General features: G+C 46.6%; 1 protein-coding gene across 1 annotated transcript in view; it reads right to left on the bottom strand.

Annotated features, from left to right (window-relative positions):
- The window catches only part of TENM4 (teneurin transmembrane protein 4), a 391883-nt gene extending 390803 nt beyond the window's left edge, over nt 1–1080 (bottom strand). Inside the window, exon 1 of the mRNA XM_038761748.1 lies at nt 827–1080. The gene's annotated coding sequence lies outside the window, so the exon portion shown is untranslated. The remainder of the gene's footprint in view (nt 1–826) is intronic.
- Between the last annotated feature and the right edge of the window lie 15665 nt (nt 1081–16745).

Raw genomic sequence — 16745 nt, 5'->3', positions numbered from 1 at the left:
GTAAACTTCTGAGCCCGCTCCTTCCTCTCCCCCTCCTCCCCCTCCCCACCTTACCTCCCTCCCCTCCCCACAGCACCTGTATATATGTATATATGTTTGTACGTATTTATGACTCTATTTATTCATTTTATTTGTACATATTTATTCTAATTATTTTATTTTGTTACTATGTTTTGTTTTGTTCTCTGTCTCCCCTTTCTAGACTGTGAGCCCGCTGCTGGGCAGGGACCGTCTCTATATGTTGCCAACTTGGACTTCCCAATCAATCAATCAATCAATCGTATTTATTGAGCGCTTACTGTGTGCAGAGCACTGTACTAAGCTCTTGGGAAGTACAAGTTCCCAAGTGCTTAGTACAGTGCTCTGCACACAGTAAGCGCTCAATAAATACGATTGAATGAATGAATAAAGTTCAGAAGTTCAATAAACCTTGCTAAAAACCAGTTTCGATCCCTGCCTTCACCGGTTCCCGTGGCTAGTTCAGAACAACCCCCCAGCCCCCTTTACGGCCCCCAGTGTTCCCCCATGGTGGGAGAGAGCATCCCTGGTCCTTGTCATCGTGCAAGCGGACTTGTGTGAGCGACCGAGGTCAGGGCGAGCCCTCTGAAGGCCCCCAAGGGTGGGTGCTGATAGCTCCTGGCACCCTCAGGAGGTGTGGGAGAGATGCCCAGGTTCTCGCTGCCTCTGAAACTTCAGTCGGCCAGAATGTCTCCCCCCAACCACCCAGTCGCGACCCCTCAAAGCAGCAGCCTCGAGAGGCTGGGGGAACCGTTCTCTGCCCCAAGCGTTCAGCACAAAATCAACGGCAAGGTCACCAGCCACTTACCTGCCCAGGTGGCCACCTCCCAGGGACCGTCCGCCTTCCGAGGTGGCTCCGCCACTGACAGGTTCGAAGAGCCGCCGGGGGGGGAGGACGAGTGGCAGGGCCGTTCAGGCCACGCTGGACGTGACAGCAATGTGTCCCCGCTCCCTCTTCAGCCGGCTCCCGCATCCCCCTGGAATGAGCGTGGAGCCGAGGCCGCGGGCCGGAGCGGCAGGGCTGTGGCGGACTGCATGCAGCAGTGAGTGCTGCACTTTGGGAGCAGAGGCAGAAGTCCTTGTGTGTGTCTGTGTGAGTGTGTGTGTGTGTGTGCTTCCGTTGGCGCTAACTGCACACACTCATCAGCTTCAGGCAGGCAGCCGTGCCGTGCATACAGAAGGAGCTCATTCAGGGCAAGGTCTGTGTTCCCGGACCCAGGCCGGGCTGCAGCCGGACACGCCCCGGTGACCTTCCGGGATGGATTCCCGCCGGGCGGCCGATCGATGATAGATCCATCCATCAATATGTGGGCGGCAGGAGGGGAGCCTGGGGAGAGGAAACAGGGCCTCACTATAGAGACGCAAACTTTGCTCCGGGCGCACAAGGCAGATTCTTTGCCAGTTGGGGATGGCTCGGACAAGGACTCTTTTAGGAGGACCGGGGTGGATCAATCAATCAATCAATCAATCAATCGTATTTATTGAGCACTTACTGTGTGCAGAGCACTGTACTAAGCACTTGGGAAGTACAAGCTGGCAACATATAGAGACAGGAGATGGGACCACATTCATAATAAGGATGGAACCAGAACTTGCTGAGGGGCCTGAACCACCCTGACAGGACACCAACGAGTCCTCCCACTTCCCGGGGAGCAGACGGCCATGCTGGGGGTGTGGAGACCAAGGAAAAGTCTCCAATCCATTCCGAGCGTTTTTTATTATTATTATTATTTATGATATTTATTGAGCACTTACTAGGCGTCAAACACTGTTCAAAGAGCTGAGGTAGATTCAGGCTAATCAGTTCGGACACAGTCATATCTCACAATCTTAATTCCCATTTTACAGATGGGGTAACTGAGGCATGGAGAAATTACGTGACTAGCCTCAGGTCACACAACGGACAAGTGGTGGATCTGGAACTAGAACCCAGGTCATTTTGACTCCCAGGACTGTGCTGTATAATAATAATAATAATAATAACAATAATAATAATAATAATAATAATAGCATTTATTAAGCACTTACTATGTGCAAAGCGCTGTTCTAAGTGCTGGGGAGGTTACAAGGTGCTCAGGTTGTTCCACAGGGGGCTCACAGTCTTAATCCCCATTTTACAGATGAGGTAACTGAGGCACAGAGAAGTGAAGTGACTTGCCCAAAGTCACACAGCTGACAACTGGTGGAGCCGGGATTTGAACCCCTGACCTCTGGCTTCAAAGCCCGGGCTCTATCCACTAGGCCACGCTGCTCCTTGTTTTATTGTACTCTCCCAAGCATTTAGTACAGTGCTCTGCACAAGGTAGTGCTCAGTAAATACAAATGATTGAGAAGCAGCGTGGCTCAGTGGAAAGAGCCTGGGCTTGGGAGTCAGAGGTCATGGGTTTTCATCCTGGCTCTGCCACTTGTCTGCTGTGTGACTTCGGGCAAGTCACTTCACTTCTCCGAGCCTCAGTTACCTCATCTGTAAAATGGGGACTAAGACTGTGAGCCCCACGTGGGACAACCTGATCACCTTGTACCCTCCCCAGCGCTTAGAACAGTGCTTTGCACATAGTAAGCGCTTAACAAATACCAAAATTATTATTATTATTATTATTATTATTTAACTGCCACGGGCCCCTGGCAACTGTCCCCTGCTGGGTCCTGAGCTTCTCCTCTGCCTATCCACCCAGTCCCCCACCCTACCATGGAGGAATCAGTGGCGGGTGGCTCAAATTCAGCCTGGTATCTGTCCTTAATTAGCTAATAAGGCTTGGCTAGTGGAAACCTACGCTGCACTCAATACCCAGAGCCGGCCTACCGTCAAAAATCTCCAACTGCCCGAGATATGGGAGGGAACTTTCGTCAGTGAGTCTGGCTTTCCCACCTCTCACCCAGCGACCACGGCCAAATCTCCCCAGGCCTGCGTCTAACATCCATCAGTAAAGAAATCACAGGCAACTAGAGAGGAAAAATATTCATTAGGCCATCTATCCCCTCTCCTCTGGGAAGGGAGAATTTGTCTCTGCCAGACGGAAACCACTGAACCTTCAGTCCGTTTCTGAACGCTTTGGAGTGCTTCTACTCCTGCTGATGTAGAAATGCACGTTTGAGCGGCGGTCTGTCCCATCTCTCCTTTAAACCGCTGGAAATATTCTTCCCAGTAGGGTGGAGAGCCACATCAAGGCTTTTTTTTCCCCCAGTACCAGCTATAATATCATGTTTACTCCATTCTTTCTGCTCTAATCCCCTGGTGACAGCCCATATCAGAGAGAAATTATTTACAACCCATAGGTGCTGTGGGCAGCGACGGCAATTTCTCTAGAAATTAACGATCCCAACCCAGTGAGCTGGTTCACCTTTTTAATCTTTCTTTTGGGAAGATCTGGAGCCTGAGAGGCCAAATCAAAAACAACAGCAGACTCAGCAGGGGGCAGGCCCACTGGCAGGGCAGAGGACAATCTTCGGGTAGATGCGGGATGGACGGGATGGCTAGTTCTTAATCGGTCCTTTCAATCAATAAATCGGTCAATCAGTGATATTTAAGGAGTGCAACAGAGAGCACAACCCTTGGGAGGGTTCCACAGAAGCAGGGCATATATGATCAAACAGTGGGAGACAGACAAGGATGATTTACAAACACGGGCAGCTGGAGGAATCACAAGGATTAGAAGAGGAAATAACACAAATATATCAGAATAAAATACCTAGTTAAATAATTTAATGCACAAATACACCTACTCAGGTAGTCTCTCACCAACATTACCCCCTAATATACAATACACAGGGTTCTTTCAGTCTCTCTCTTCCTCATTTTCCTCTCTCCCTATCCTTTTTCTCTTTCTCTATCCATCCTTTTTCTTTCTCTCTCCCTTTCTCTCGCTCCCTCTCTTCATCTCAGCAGGGAATGTGTCTGTTGTTATATTGTACTCTTCCAAGCGCTAGTACAGTGCTCTGCACAGTATAAAGCTCAATAAATATAACTGACTAACAATCCACTTTCCCAGCCTCTCAGGGAACCCTTTAACTATAAATGGACCCCCTCCAATCAATCAATGAATCAATCAGTGATGATATTAATGATAATGGTGGCATTTGTTAAGCGTTCACTATAGCCTAAGCACTGAACTAAGCGCTGGGGTAGATACAAAGGAGAAGCAGCGTGGCTTAAGTGGAAAGAGCACAGGCTCGGGAGTCAGAGGTTGTGGTTTCTAATCTCAGCTCCACCACTTGTCAGCTGTGTGACTTTGGGCAAGTCACTTAACTTCTCTGTGCCTCAGTTACCTCATCTGTACAATGGGGATTAAGATTGTGAATCCCATGTGGGGCAACCTGATTACCTTATATCTACCCCAGCGCTTAGAACAGTGCTTGGCACATAGTAAGTGCTTAGTAAATGCCATCTTTTTTTTTTTTTACAAGGTAATCAGGTCAGACACAGTCACTGCCCTACCCGGGGCTCACAATCTAAGGGGGAGGAAGAACGGGTACTGAATCCCCATTTTACAGATGAGGAAATGGAGGCCCGGAGAAGAGAAATTACTTGACCAAGGAGGAAGAACAGGTATTAAATCCCCATTTTACAGGTGAGGAAATGGAGGCCCGGAGAAGAGAAATTGCTTGACCAAGGTCACACAGCAAGCAAATGGCGGAACCAGAATTAGAACCCAGGTCCTCCGACTCCCGATCGCTTGCTCTCAAAATGACACAAACATGATCTAGCAAACCCAGAAACAGAGTGAATCAGGAGAAAGCTACCTTGCTCTTCCCATCCTCAAAAATCTCCAGTGGCTACCAATCAATCTGCGCATCAGGCAGAAACTCCTCACCCTGGGCTTCAAGGCTGTCCATCCCCTGGCCCCCTCCTACCTCACCTCCCTTCTGTCCTTCTCCAGCCCAGCCCGCACCCTCCGCTCCTCCGCCGCTAATCTCCTCACCGTACCTCGTTCTCGCCTGTCCCGCCATCGACCCCCGGCCCACGTCATCCCCCGGGCCTGGAATGCCCTCCCTCTGCCCATCCGCCAAGCTCGCTCTCTTCCTCCCTTCAAGGCCCTCCTGAGAGCTCACCTCCTCCAGGAGGCCTTCCCAGACTGAGCCCCTTCCTTCCTCTCCCCCTCGTCTCCCTCTCCATCCCCCCATCTTACCTCCTTCCCTTCCCCACAGCACCTGTATATATGTATATATATTTGTACATATTTATTACTCTACTTATTTATTTATTTATTTATTTATTTTACTTGTACATATCTATCCTATTTATTTTATTTTGTTAGTATGTTTGGTTTTGTTCTCTGTCTCCCCCTTTTAGACTGTGAGCCCACTGTTGGGTAGGGACTGTCTCTATATGTTGCCAATTTGTACTTCCCAAGCGCTTAGTACAGTGCTCTGCACATAGTAAGCGCTCAATAAATACGATTGATTGATTGATTGATTGATTGATTAGCTGGCACCACTAAGCTAGGAGTTGCAATTTCATGAGACCATTAACTGTGCTTGCCCACTCACATCCTGATACCAACTGGGCAGTGGCTTCCCAGGGTGAGGGTGATTTCTGACTGGCTCGTCGCATGGTCCCGGCTCTGCCCCCTGCCCGCTGAATTTCCCTGGGCAAGTCACTTAGCTTCTCTGTTCCTCGATTTCCTCATCTGTAAAATGGGGACCCGATATTCTCCCCATCCTCAGCCCCGTAGCACTTATGTACATATCTTTAAACTATATATTATAAATTATTAACTCATATTAATGTCTGTCTCCCCCTCTAGACTGTAAGCTCATTATGGGAAGGGAATGTGCCTTATGTACATATCTTTAAACTATATATTACAAATTATTAACTCATATTAATGTCTGTCTCCCCCTCTAGACTGTAAGCTCATTATGGGGAGGGAATGTGCCGGCTAATTCTGTTGCATTGTACTCTCCCAAGCGTTTAGTACAGTGCTCTGATTGACTGGGGATGAAATCTCCATTCCCCCTCCTTGGACTGTGAGCCCCATGTTGGATGGGGACTGAGTTTGAGCTGCATATACTCTATTAGCAGCGTGGCTCAAGAAGCAGCGTGGTTCAGTGGAAAGAGCGCGGGCTTTGGAGTCAGAGGTCATGGGTTCAAATCCCAGCTCCGCCACTTGTCAGCTGTGTGACTTTGGGCAAGTCACTTAACTTCTCTGGGCCTCAGTTACCTCATCTGTAAAATGGGGCTTAAGACTGTGAGCCCTCTGTGGGACAACCTGATCACCTTGTAACCCCCCCAGCACTTAGAACGGTGCTTTGCACATAGTAAGCGCTTAACAAATGCTATTATTATTATTATTAATAAGCACAGCACGGCTCAGTGGAAAAAGCCCAGGCTTTGGAGTCCGAGGTCATGGGTTCAAATCCCAGGTCAGCCAACTGTCAGCTGTGTGGCTTTGGGCAAGTCACTTTTATTACTCTATTTATTTATTTATCTTACATGTACATATCTATTCTATTTATTTTATTTTGTTAGTATGTTTGGTTTTGTTCTCTGTCTCCCCCTTCTAGACTGTGAGCCCACTGTTGGGTAGGGACTGTCTCTATGTGTTGCCGACTTGCACTTCCCAAGCGCTTAGTACAGTGCTCTGCACACAGTAAGCACTCAATAAATACGATTGATTGATTGATTGATTAACTTCTCTGTGCCTCAGTTACCTCATCTGTAAAACAGGGATTAAAACTGTGAGCTCCCCCCGGAACAACCTGATCACCTTTAACCTCCCCAGCGCTTAGAACAGTGCTTTGCAAATAGTAAGCGCTTACTAAATACCATCATTCTTATTATTATTAGAAAGCACTTGCCAAATACCACCATTATTATCCCTACACAAGGGTTAGCAGGGAGGGTTGGTCTCACACGGGTTTTTTCAACCACCTTCACACAGGTGGATTGGCCCTCACCGTCAGTTAACGTCATCTTCAAACATCAAGGACTGCTTACTATCACATCTTATATAGCAGTGAAATAAATCATCATGTAAAAGGCATAAAGGACAAGAATTCTGCTTGCCTCATTTTTCAAATTTCAAATACAATGTCACATTAGAGGACAGTTTTTGCTGATTTTTTTTCCAACGAAACAAATCATTCATCCCCACGTGAGTTCATTCACGCTTCGAGTCCCCAGGGCAGCCTTGACGAGGATTATTCTCCGAGAGATTTTAACGGGAGGGTCGATGAAGACAAGGCTTCGGGTCCAGGCCTCACCAAACTTCACCCCAGCCAAACTTGCCATTCTCCGAGTGAATCAACAGTACTCCGCCGCACCACGCCCCCGGGACAATGCTCAATCAATCACACTCACTGAACACTTACTATGTGCGGAGCACTGTACTGAGCACTTGGGAGTGTACAATGTAACAGAGTTGATAGACACATTCCCTGCCCATAAAGAGCTTACAGTCTAGAGGGGGGGTACAGGACCAGTGTCCTGCATCTTACTACCTTGGCATGGAGGAAGCGTTTAATACGTGCCATGATCAGTGGGTCTTTAAATCATATAATCTGCCTTCCCAGCTTGCAGGTGTCCCCCTTATGTTATTATTAATAACAATAATAATGGTATTTGTTAAGCACTTACCTATGTGCCAGGCACTGTACTAAGTGCTGGGGTGGATACAAGTAGATTGGGTTGGACACAGTCTTTGTCCCAAATAGGGCTAACAGTCTCAATCCCCATTTTAAAGATGAAGTAATTGAGGCCCAGAGAATAATAATAATAATTATTATTATTATAATAATGGAATTTATTAAGCGCTATGTGCAGAGCACTGTTCTAAGCACTGGGGAGGTTACAAGGTGATCAGGTTGTCCCGCAGGGGGCTCACAGTCAATCCCCATTTTACAGATGAGGTAACTGAGGTGCAGAGAAGTGAAGTGACTTGCCCAAAGTCACACAGTTGACAATTGGCAGAGCCGGGATTTGAACCCATGACCAATGACTCCAAAGCCTGGGCTCCTTCCACTGAGCCATGCTGCCCAAGGTCACATAGCAGACAAGTGGAGATGGGGTTAGAACCCATTCATTCATTCATTCAATCGTATTTATTGAGTGCTCACCTGTGTGCAGAGCACTATACTAAGCGCTTGGGAAGTACAAGTTGGCAACATATATTCAGTCATTCAATCATATTTATTGAGCGCTTACTGTGTGCAGAGCACTGTACTAAGCGCTTGGGAAGTCCAAATTGGCAACATATAGAGACGGTCCCTACCCAACAGCGGGCTCACAGTCTAGAAGGGGGAGACAGACAATAAAACAAATCATATTAACAAAATAAAATAATAGAATAGTAAATATGTACAAGTAAAATAGAGTAGTAAATATGTACAAACATATATACAGGTGCTGTGGGGAGGGGAAGGAGGTAAGGCGGGGGGGATGGGGAGGGGGAGGAGGGGGAGAGGAAGGAGGGGGGACCTTCTGACTCTCGGGCCTGTGCTCTAGCCACTATGTCCTGCTGCTTCTCAGGGGAATTGTTGAAATTCTGTTGAACTGTACTCTCCCAGGCATTCAGTACAGTGCTCTGCAAACAGTAAGTGCTCAATAAATACGAATGATTGATCGATTCAGCCCAGCTTACAGCACTTGACTGGAGACCAGCTGTCCAACCCAGGGGTGGAGGGGGGAGGAAGGGCACGTGTTAAGATAAGCATCACCATAATGCCAGAGTCTGGAGAAAAATGGCCCCTCAGAGTTCCCCAATCCAATCCCTTTGGGGCGGGGAGTGGGGGCAGGGGGCGCATCCCCTTCCTTCATCTTCATCTTCCTTTAAAAGATGAACACTTCATTCCTCTGGGTTTACCTTTGCCCTCCAATCTCCCTCCTGACATGGCATTCAAGATAGAAGTAGAAATTGAAGCATTCCCTATCCCCCGCCGCCCCCCCATAGCCCATTCACCTCCTGTTCCATCTTTCCCTTTGACAATAATAATGACACGGCGGTGACTTGCTTACGTAGTCTTCAGACCCCAAAGCAGAAGCGTGACAGCCAGGGATATTACCGGAGATGATTTATGCCTCCTAATAGCTTCTATTTTAACAGCAATTAACAGCTTTCTCTTGAGACTTCATGAACATCCTCTGTTTTTCCCATGCTTTCCCCTAATATTCCTGAGTGACATCGATCACATTGAGAAAACCTCACCCGAGGAAACTGACACGTGAATGTTCTTTTTTCATTAGGTGCGACTCCTTCGGCTCCTCCGAGAAAAGCCAACTTTCTCCTCCAGCTGCAGGATGGGGGTCAAGGGAGGCTCCAGCCAACAATCGATAAATGGTATCTACTGAGCACTCACGGGGTGCTCAACGGGGCACTGCCTAGAAAAGGCGTGAAGAGGGCAAGCCCTCCCAGGCAGACTTGGACGAGGGCTACATGGTTAGTTCTCTTTCCCGTCGGTCCTAAATTCTGTCTCTTAGGGGAGCTAACCAAATATTCCAAGAGATTCTCCCATGACCCACCCCTCTTTCTCATCGCGGTTAACCTAGACTGCAGGGCAACCCAGCAGACGAATGGTAATTAAGTAGCACGCCGCGGCCTCTGGAAGTTGATGTTCCTGTCAAAGTGACGGATCTTTGAAACGACTGGTTCCTTTCCCAGACCTTCCTTCCGTTCAGGGGACGCTTCTTCTCTCTACTCTCTCTCTCTCCAACCCATGGAGCAATAAATACATCAAAAAGCAGAGGTAAACAGAATCGTAAAGTCCCCGAGGTGACAATGAGGTGACACCCCCCACCTCAAAGCCAACTTTAGCTCTGGTGTACCAACAAATACTGAGCATTTATGTGTGCATGTTTAGTCAAGTGTACACTCAATTATTTATTCTGATTATTTCCCCCATTAGAACGTAAGCACCTTGTAGATGGGGAATGGGTCACGGCTGTGTGCAGAGCACTGTACTAAGTGCTTGGGAGAGTACAGTACAACAGAGTTGGTAGACATGTTCCTTACAGTCTAGAGGGGGAAACAAACATTAAAATAAATTATGGATATGTTAGTAAGTGTCATGGGGCTGAGGAGGGGGTGAACATAAAGTGCTTAGAGGGTACAAAACCAAGTGTTTAGGTGATGCTGGAGGGAAAATGAGGACTTAGTTGGGGAAGAAAAGCTTCTTGGAGGAGATGTGATTTCTATAAGGCTTTGAAGGTGGGGAGAGTGGCGGTCTGTAGGTTATGAAGGGGAAGCGAGTTCCAGGCCAGAGGGTGGAAGTAAGCAAGGGGTTGTACTTCCCAAGTGCTTAGTACAGTGCTCTGCACACAGTAAACGCTCAATAAATATGATTGAATGAATAAATGAGATCAAGGTACAGAGAGTAGCCTGGCGGTAGGGGAGTGAAATCTGTGGGCTGAGTTGTAGTAGATCAGCAAGGTAAGATAGGAGGGGGTGAGCTGACTGAGGGCTCTGCATCCCAAGAGCTGAGTACAGTGCATTGCACTGAGGGGGTGCTCAATAAGAAGAACTACTATTTCCCCAAAATATATAAATATTTATGAGCAATATGAACCTTGAGAACCCTCCAGCAGATTTTGACTGAAGGGCTCAAGTTAGAGTCGGCCAATTACTCCGTTTCATTCCCTGGATGAAGCAAATGGATTAAGCCTCGCCCAGGAAAAGGAGTGACCTCAAAGTGTCATCCAAAAACCCTGTGGCTTTGGAATTACCCACATTCCTAAGGGTAACAGGACCTCTCCCTGAAAACAAAATTCAGCATTTTGCATTCTGATGCACAACAGGAGGTTCTAAAGGAAAAGACCTGTTAGAGAAATTCCCCCAAGGCCCAAAGAGCCATTGCAGAAGCAAGATGTATGGACAGAATGCACTTGTGGGCCTGTTTGTCAAAACCAAACTTCCTGGTTTGAGGGTGCCTTTTGCTCTTGAACATACTGCGTGACAGATATCTTTCCCATTGTTCTTTTTTAAATTTATTCAATCCTCTCATCATCGGCTTACAAATGTGGGAGGTGAACTCAAAATACAACTGAACCGTTGCCAACTCTACGGGCACCCACTCCCTGGGGGGATATGGCCTCCATGGCTATGTGATCCAGATTCCCAGACTCCCATGAACAAGCCTGACAATTCCCAGCCAGAACTGAAAAAATCCAAAATGGTGACTCTCTGAAGCATGTCCCCTCCCTGTCCTCCTCCACTCCTGAAATCTCTGCCCACTTTCTGCACTCCCGGCACAGTGAAAAGAGGCACTTTGGGTCATCACCAATAGCCTAATGAAACAAGAACGGTGTTTCTTTCCCAATTCATGAACACTATGGTGGAAAATGAAACTTCCAAATAGTAATAATTGTGGTATTTGTTAAGTGCTTATTATGTGCCAGGCACTGTTCTAAGCACTGGGGGAGATATAAGATAATTGGGTTGGACACAGTCCCTGCCCCACATAGGGCTCACAGTCTTAATCCTCATTTTACACATGATGGAACTGAAGCAGAGAGAAGCAAAGTGACTTTCCCACGGTCACACAGCAGACAAGTGGCAGAGCCGGGATTAGAACGCAGGTCCTTCCAACTTCCAAGAACATGCTCTATCTCTTCTAGGCCATGCTACTTCTCCACTCAAACAAATGAGGGATAAAGCAATTGGAGGAATTCCATTTTCTCTTTCTGGGGTCCTGAGCTGCCTTGGTTTTGCTGTTCCGGGAGGTATCATCCCAGGATCTCCGATTATCACTAGTTTGACCCCCGAAGGTCACTTGGAGCTCCTGGCAGTCCTGACCCTCCCCAGACCTGTTCAATCTCAGGCTTTCTATTATCCAGGAAGGAGCTTTAAGGACAACAAGACAAAGAAACTCCGACAATCACTCCCTCTTGGCTCTTCTCTCACAGCTGCCCTGCTCAAATTAAGAGCTCTCTTCCTTCAGGGTGAGAAATACACTTCTGTCACTGGCACCAATTGTCAGGCCTAGAATTTCATGTCGGAATAAAACTATCCACAGATTCCCCCTGGTGTCTATAGGTTTCTGGACACAGCTTCCTGACCGCCCTTCTGAGCTGGCTGCCTCATTCACTTTACAAGTGAGGAAATGGGGTCAGAGAGTTGGGAAGGAAAGAGAAGAAATCAGACGAGGAGACCCAGTTCCCAGGGTGGTGTCAGGGAAAGTCAGTGCATCAAGCTCAGAGACTGAGTCTTTCACTGAATTCCTACAAACGCTTAGTACAGTGCATTGCACTGCACCTGGTGGATGCTAAATCAACCAATCCAACAATGGACTTTACTGACTGCTTACTGAGTGCTCAGCCCTGTTTTAAGCACTAGGGCAAGTACAGTAAAACAGAGTTGGTAGACATGATCTCTGCCCACAGGGAGCTTACAGTCAATGGGGGAAGACAGACTGGAAGATTAACTAGTTTTTATTGTACTTTCCCAGGTGGTTAGTAATAATAATAATAATGGCATTTATAAAGCACTCACTATGTGCAAAGCACTGTTCTAAGCGCTGGGGAGGTTACAAGATGATCAGGTTGTCCCATGTGGGGCTCACAGTCTTAATCCCCATTTTACAGATCAGGTAGCTGAGGCCCAGAGAAGTGACTTGCCCAAAGTCGCACAGCTGACAATTGGTGGATTCGGGATTCGAACCCATGACCTCTGACTTCAATGGCCGTGCTCTTTCCACTGAGCCACGCTGCTTCTCTAGTAGAGTCTCTACACCCAGTAGGCACAAAATACAGCACTCTGCCCACAGTAGGCACTCAGGATAATGTTCTATAAGTAAAAACCACTCAATACAGTGCTCTACAAATGCTCATTACAGTGTGCTGCACACAGCAGATCCTCAGCATAGTGTTCTGCACAAAACAGGCACCCACCCAGGTCAGTGCTCTTTTTGTAGTAGGAGCCAGGTACAGTGCTCTGCATGCCGGTGGTGTCAACTAATATTATTGAATGAGGATTGATGAGTATGAAATGACCCTAAAAAAGTTTCTTAACCTCTCCGCCTTGGTTTTCCACTCTGTGAAATGGGAATTATTCCACACTGGGCAGCTGAAAAGGCTTCTCCTTGTTTCCATTTCCCTCTCCATTTACCAATACCCAGGAAGCCCCCTAAAATGTGCTCCCTTCCTCCGAGGGAGGAGCTGACTCACCCGATCAGGTCTGGCTCGTTAGAGTGAGCCCTTCTGAGCTTCCTGCAAGAGAGATGTCAATAAATCCAAATCTATCACCCAGCTACTTCCTGAAGGTTATGGTGTGAGTGAGGCGGCCAGGATGGAATCAGAATTCTGAATTTCCGTCTCACGCTTCTGTGAGGAGAATACCAATCCGGCCCCCTTCTGACTCTCCCGCCAATATTTGGGGCAGGGGCTTGGGGGTGTCCCTTGAGGCCCTTGGGTGACCTTTCCCCAACTCCGGACTTTCCAGGAAAGACAATGGAGTTGTGGAAGACGGAAGACAGGAGGAAGCTTGGGGAGCTGAGGACCGCGGGCGGGGCGGCCGCCGAAGATCTGTGTCAGCCGACTCCTTTGTGTTGGCTTTTCCAATCACTTCCGATACAAACCCAGCCTTGCTGTTGATCCAGGGGAATCAGTACCTCATCTGGGAATCAGGAGCCCTGGGTTCTGATCCCAGTGAATAATAATCAGGGTGGTATCTATTAAGTGCCTACTATGTGCCATGCACTGTGGTAAGCACTGGGGTGGATACAAGATAATCAAGCAGTTGTGGCCTAACGGATGGACCTGGAAATCAGAAGGACCAAGTATCTAAGCCCGGCTCTGCCACTTGTCTGCTGTGTGATCTTGTACATGTCACATGTCAGAGAAGCAGCGTGGCACAGTGGAAAGAGCCCGGGCTTTGGAGTCAGGGGTCATAGGTTCGAATCCTGGCTCTGCCACTTGTCAGCTGTGTGACTTTGGGCAAGTCACTTCACTTCTGTGGGCCTCAGTTCCCTCATCCGTAAAATGGGGATTAAGACTGTGAGCCCCCCTTGGGACAACCTGATCTCTTTGTAACCTCTCCAGTGCTTAGAACCTCCCCTTCCCCATCCCCCCACCCTACCTCCTTCTCCTCCTCACAGCATATGTTTGTACAGTTTTATTACTCCATTTATTTTACTTGTACATATTTACTATTGTATTTATTTTGTTAATGATGTGCATCTGGCTTTACTTCTATTTATTCTGATGACTTGATACCTAACCACATGTTTTGTTTTGTTGTCTGTCTCCCCCTTCTAGACTGTGAGCCCATTGTTGGGTAGGGACCGTCTCTATATGTTGCCAACTTGTACTTACCAAGTGCTTAGTACAGTGCTCTGCACACGTTAAGCGCTCAATAAATACGATTGAATGAATGAATGGATATATGTTGCCAACTTGTACTTCCCAAGTGCTTAGTACAGTGCTCTGCACATAGTAAGTGCTCAATAAATACGATTGAATGAATGAATGAATGAATAGAACAGTGCTTTGCACACAGTAAGCGCTTAATAAATGCCATCATTATTATTATTATTATTATTACTTCACTTCTCTGGGTCTCAGTTACCGCAACTTTAAAGGGGGGACTAAGACTGAGTCCCATGTGGGCTATGGATTGTGTCCAACCTGATTGCTTTCTATCTACTCCAGTGTTTAGAAAAGTGCGTGGCACATAGTAAGGGCTTAATAAATACTATTTAAAAAAAAATTAAGTCAGACACAGTTTCTGACCTCCATGGAGCTCTCAGTCTAAGAGGGGGTGAGAGCAGGCATCTTACTCCCATTTGACAGTTGAGGAAACTGAGGCCTAGAGAGGTTAAGTGATTTGTCCAAGGCCATGCAGTACGGATATGGTGGAGCTGGGACTAGAACCCAGGTCTCCCATCTCTCACACAGTCTTTCCACTATGCCATACTGCCTCCTGAAAGTAAATTAGATACTAAATTGAGTAAGAGGGGAAGACAGAAAAGGAATATCCATGAGGGAAGGTGTTCTCTGTTAAAGACAGGAAAAAATGAAATAATCAGCTCCCAGGGAAAAGGAGAAGAAAAAGTCATGCATGTAAGGAGAACATATTTACGGGTATAGGATGTAGCCATGAATACGTAACATGGAAAGAAAGAGTTCATGCATTCCAGAGAAAGTGATTTTTACCTCACTGTAGGCCAATTCTCTTTCCGATAATGGGGGTTATTAAAAACAGAGAGCCCATGATGTGCCAATTATGAAAGAAACATTACATTTGAAAATCTCATTATAATTCTCCCCCTACCCTTGTAAATGCTGTGCCACATACAATTTTCATACTGAACCATCTCAATTAAAAACCCATCCAGCGTTCTTATTCCATAGAACGTTTTCTCACATTTAATGTTCAGAATGACAGTTGCCAGGAAAGAGGCATAAAGAAATTTCCCAGCACATACCCAGGCAAGGAGAAGACAGAAAACCCTACAGGCCTGGACTTTTGCTGACGATCCGGAAGATGATGGGAAAGGAAACTGGAAATGAGGCGATGCGGAAGGTGGATGTGAAAAGAGAGCACGGCTTTGGAAAAGAGGTGCATTAGGGCCCTTTGATTGGATTTGATCAAATTAATCAATTGTATTTATTGAGCGCTTACTGTGTACAGAGCATTCACTTGGGTGAGTACAATATATCAGAGTTGGTAGACATGTTCCCTGCCCACAGGAGCTTACAGTCTAGAGGAAATAACACAATCCAATAAAAAGTATTCCTTGCAACTAGCTGGGTTGATCTCTTTAATTTTTTTCAAAATTTGAATAAACATCTCCAAACTCAAGGAAATAGAGAAAACTCCCCCAAGAGCATAGTACAATGTGCTGCACAGATTAGGCACTCAATTAGCAGCACTGCTGGACTGATTTCCTAGAGAATGTCTGTTCCAGCAGGCAGCAAACAATCAGTGGTATTCATTAAGTGCTTACTATGTGCAGAACACTGTACTAAGTGCTTGGGAGAATACAACAGGAATAGAAAACACATACCCTGCCAATGGGAAGTGGCAAACCAGAGTTGTGCATAACAACGATAACTAGGACATTTGCCGAGTGCCACCATGCTCCAAGCACTGGACAATCAATCAATCAATCATACTTATTGAGCGCTTACTGTGTGCAGAGCACTGTACTAAGTGCTTGGGAAGTACAAGTTGGCAACATATAGAGACGGTCCCTACCCAACAGTGGGCTCACATTCTAGAAGACTGTGACTGTGAATTGACATACAATTGTATGTCATACAATTGACATACAATTCTAGAAGACTGTGGACAGTCTCTCTTAGTCAGTGCCACCCTTACCTGAATAAATATCTATATAAATATCTTTATGTATAAATTTATAAGATATATATAAATATCTTTACATAGATATAAATATGATATAGAACTGGCACACTAATCTGAGGACACAGGGAATGCCTAACACTGGACTGAAGCATTTAGTACAGCGCTCTGCACCTCGTAAGCACTAAGTACCATTGATTATCGATTGATTGACTGACTTTTCCTTCATCCCACTGACTCTGTGGGAAAGCTATGGACTGACACCTCTTGGGTAAAAGAGGATTTATTGACTCGAGGGAGGTTGAGTGCCGGGCATGTTGTGGAAGACAGGAAGATGTGGATGAGATGCTGATATCCAAGAGGGTAAGAGCAAGCGCTCCTCTCCAGAGTGTACACTTGATCTTCCTAAAACCTCCAAGTTATGAAATATAGCTATTTGGGGAGCTCCTTAAACATTAGTTATTTAGAAGGAAAGTTAAATTATAGCTTATT

Source organism: Tachyglossus aculeatus, chromosome 20 (assembly GCF_015852505.1).
Source record: "Tachyglossus aculeatus isolate mTacAcu1 chromosome 20, mTacAcu1.pri, whole genome shotgun sequence".
Lineage (NCBI taxonomy): Eukaryota > Metazoa > Chordata > Mammalia > Monotremata > Tachyglossidae > Tachyglossus > Tachyglossus aculeatus.
Note: the sequence above shows the minus strand (reverse complement) of the source record. Positions and strands in the feature narration are given on the sequence as shown.